At 44.0% G+C, this 4,525-nt stretch overlaps 1 pseudogene; it reads left to right on the plus strand.

The window, feature by feature from the left end:
• Positions 1-2,522: 2,522 nt before the first annotated feature.
• LOC126204870 (5S ribosomal RNA) lies at positions 2,523-2,640 on the plus strand (annotated as a pseudogene).
• Positions 2,641-4,525: the final 1,885 nt, after the last annotated feature.

Consider the following 4,525-nt stretch of genomic DNA (forward strand, 5'->3'; position numbering starts at 1 on the left):
CTAACTATCGTCTCGGCAAATGAGAGCGTAATTTGTCAGTGAACCATCGCTAGCAAAGTCGGCTGTACAACTGGGGTGAGTGCTAGGAAGTGTCTCTAGACCTGCCGTGTAAAAGCTGCAATCACTGATAGTGGCGACACGCGGGTCCGACGTATACTAACGGACCGCGGCCGATTTAAAGGCTACCACCTAGCAAGTGTGGTGTCTGGCGGTGACACCACACACCCCACATAGGCTTATGTGAATCTGATGAAACTAATCTGGGATGCTACTGAACGCCAGCTCCTCGCCCACAAACCAACCGCCCGTAAATTACGGGAAGTGTGTGACCTCTGCTTAGGCATCTGGTACCACAAACCTCTGGAAACTTAATCAAGTACTCGTCGATCACTGCTGAATTGGGTTTCAGAGGTGGACCAACCCGCTTTTGAATAGGTAGTCATAATGTTTTAGCTCATCATTATACTTAAATCCATTTTTACAGTATGTATGGATATATTGTTCGCGCTATTATTATTCAATTCTGGAACCACAGGACCACGCGATGTACAACGTGGAGCAGTTTTAGAGGTTTGTATTAGCTTTTCTATGTGCTCAGACTACTCTCTTTCTTTCAGAAAGGGCTGTTTTCGGTTAGTCGAACCATCTTGTCCCGATCATCTCTGGTTGTTCCAGGCCAACTTTCCAGTCGTGCCTTTTCTGCCCCGTATATCAAGTTGCGTTATACCTGCTTCCTCAGGGTCTTCCTTCGCTGCACTGATCCGTTTCACTGTTTCATTTTTTGCTTTATGCGAGTTTCATAGAACTCCACAACTTGTCTGGTTAATCTGGTAGGTTCCATTAATTTAATATGCCTAGAGAATTTTAGTTTGCATTTCATATCCGTATACAGCTTGCTATACTTTTCAGTTTCTTTATTTGCTCTTACTCCATACGTGCCTTCTACAGTATAAATCGATCTAAAATTATCCTGATTAGTTTTCATTCACTCTTTTGGATTTCTTCAGTGTTTCTCTTTCTATCTGAAATGAGTGTCTCAGCCCCATAAACATGCTATGGTTTGATGACTGTGTTGTAATATTGCAGCTTGATGTATTTTGTGCTTTCACTCGCTTGCTCCATGTATTAGATGTTAAAAGGGGGGAAAATGCGTTGAGCGAGATCCGGGGTGCCTCCAGTGTGGCGCAATAACTCTGTCGATAACGAACAAAAACTGTATTTCCCATCCTGCACCAGACGAACGGTCTACCCGACGGGAGGCCCTCGTCACACGACATTTCATTTCATTTCATCCGGCAAGACAATGTCCTTAGTATTGATAAACACTGTAACTGGGTAATTATCAGCTTCATTTGTATGACGAAACTTCGAATATAATGTTCGAACTGTTACTTTTGCCTAAATATGTTCAAGTCGGTCCTCCTGTCATGCTCGCATTATTTCATTTTACCTGGCTTTATTTCAGCTTGCCTGCTTTGCTTAATTTGTCAAGAGTATTCTACATAAAGTCAATATTTGCTGTTTCACGGTCGTAAAGCTTCATTCCTACTCTGAAAGTGGTTATTGTAGGTTTAATTGGATTTTTATAGCTTCCATGTGGCCTTCAGTCATGGTTTAGTCTCTTGTATTACACCGCATGTACTTCACAAGGTTACATAAAAACGTTATCTCACCATGTTTACTAAACAGTTGTGGACAGATCAGAGTACTGTAACGTTAAATACTTCGTGACGATTTTATGTCTCATTTGATTATTATTCTTATAATGCTCTGACAACTCCCTTTACTAATGTAGCTAATTAGCCGAATGGTTTAAATCTATGTGACAGAATGTATCTGTGACGTTTTTACTTGTTTCCTTTGACAAAATCATGACAGAGGAGTCAGGCAGCAGTAGATATTTTTGAAAACATTGCTGGCGAGTCAGAGATCAAAATAGAATATTTGGAACTATTTATAAAACAGTATAGATCGCAAAGGCACATTTATTAGAAGGTGACCGCTTTGTATCATCAGATGATTATCTTCAGACATTCAAAACTGTAATGTGATACAGGATATAAATTAGAGGGATAAATACATAGAATTTTAAATTAGCTAATCATTACAATACATAGATAAGCCCATATCGATGGACAATGGTTGTACACGGAGCACGAACCGCTGAATGACAGTAGTCAACTACTGGAGAGAGCGGCACTGCTATTTCTTAAATACTCCAGGCTCCGCCTACAGCTCACATCAGTCAGGTAAAATCCGAAAGAACTATGTACAAAAAGATGTACTTATTAGTAAATAGGATGTTCACGTATATAAGTTCTTGGTTTTAACCTATAGTGCCCTGTTAACCTGCTGCGTAGGATATCCACTTTCCGTGAATATTGTCTTTAGGTGGGCGATCTCTTTTGGTATTCTTTGGTATTCTATCTGCACCTGAGACTGTACGCGCTGTGTACAAGTTTTTTAAGCCTAGTGTATGGCCTCATTGATAAGATGAGTTAGTGGTGTTCTTTACCTTCTCAGCCAACGGCCTTACCGCAGTGGTAACACCGGTTCCCGTGAGATCACCGAAGTTAAGCGCTGTCGGGCTGGGCTAGCACTTGGATGGGTGACCGTCCGGTCTGCCGAGCGCTGTGGGCAAGTGAGGTGCACTCAGCCCTTGTGAGGCAAACTGATGAGCTACTTGACTGAGGAGTAGCGGCTGCGGTCACGAAAACTGACAACGACCGGGAGAGTGGTGTGCTGACCACATGCCCCTCCGTATCTGCATCCAGTGACGCCCCTGGGCTGAGAGGATGACACGGCGGCCGGACGGTACCGTTGGCTTCCCGAGGCCTGTCTGAATGGAGTTTATCATCTCAACTTCATAATAAGAACATCCGGTTCGGTACGGGTTTAGAGGAAGACGATTGTCTGCCTTTCCTGAATGTTTCGGTTAGGCAGAAGGATGATGGCTCTTAGGGACATTCGGTTAATGGTAAGCACACACATACCGATTTGTATTTATAATCGTCGAGTTGTCTTGACCCATTGCAAACTATTAGTCTATTTCGATCATTTCGCTGCAGAGTGGAATGTAAAACAAGTGTTAGTTGCCGGACTGAGCCGAGAAGTCGTATTACCTTTCAGACGACCTGTAACGCTGATGCGGTCCTGGAGACTTTTTACCTTGATTATTTTCTTGTGCGGTCACCTTTTTTAATTACTCTGATACAGTGGACTTGTTATGCAATGCGACCAGCTCTTGCCTTGTGCAATGAGAGAGTCGATGGCTGGAAGAGAGCTTCGATATATCAAGCCACGTAAACGTCTTTCAGCAACTCTCGTGTATTTTGTTGCTCGGATATATCAATTACAACGTTGGCTGAACAGATCTCTTATTCAGGGATGGTTTAAGGCCCAAGCGACACAAGCCACCACTTGAGGCGCAAGCTGAGAGGGACGCTATCGGATGTATGATTTCTATAGAGAACGTGCACAATAAGCAGCGGCCGTTTGGGACGTTACATTGAGAGAGGCGGCCAAGTACAGAGTAACTGAACTGTACGAAATAAAATCGCCATAGCTTCTGAACGGGTTGCGTTAGGACGTTCAAAGTGCACGGTTGGCTACGGGCATGATTGGAACTAGTATACGCATGCGCACGAGTCTTGTTGTTGTCGGCCATTTTCACGTGTGAATGTCACGTTACAGCGTATAGCGCATGTGAAGACCTAGCATACGAACAATAACAACCCAACTCCTGCTCGAAGGAACTTTGCGACCGAGTTCTAGCTGAAAACAACCGGTCCAAGAAAGCTAACAGTGAAGAATTTGATTCGCAAGTTTCAGAGACGCTGTGTTTCAAACCAACCCCAGGAAATCTATCAAACGAGCTGCACGACAGGCGGGAATGATCCGAGAGACACTGCGACAAATTGTTGTTGAAGACCTGCTTCTCTCCCCACCCAAAATTCAAACCCATCAGCCATTAAGCCCCAGGGCCATGGAACAGCGGTTGTGTTTGGCCAACACTATTGCCCAAGAGGACTTTGATGTGAATATGGTTTGGCTTAGCGCCAAGACCCACTTTAATTTGGATGGGTTCGGCAATAAGAAAATTGGCACATTTGGGGGACTAAGAATCCGCATTTCGCGATCGAGAAGTCTCTTCACCCTCAATGGGTGACTGTGTGCTGTGCCATGTCCATTCACAGAATGATCAGTGCGATCTTCTTTGATGGTACAGTGACTACCGAACAGTATGTGAAGGTTTTGGAAGACGATTTCATCCCCATTATCCAAAGCGACCCTGATTTCGACAAGATGTGGTTCATGCAAGACGGAGTTCCACCTCATCGAAGCAGGAGAGTGTTTGATGTCTTGGAGGAACACTTTGGAGATCGCATTCTCGCTCTGGGATACCCAGAGGCCACTGGCATGGGCCTCGATTGGCCGCCATTTTCTATGGATCTGAACTCATACGATTCCTTTTTTTGGAGTTATATTGAAGACAAGGTGTACAGCAATAATTCCAAAACTATTG

Source organism: Schistocerca nitens, chromosome 9 (genome assembly GCF_023898315.1).
Source record: "Schistocerca nitens isolate TAMUIC-IGC-003100 chromosome 9, iqSchNite1.1, whole genome shotgun sequence".
Lineage (NCBI taxonomy): Eukaryota > Metazoa > Arthropoda > Insecta > Orthoptera > Acrididae > Schistocerca > Schistocerca nitens.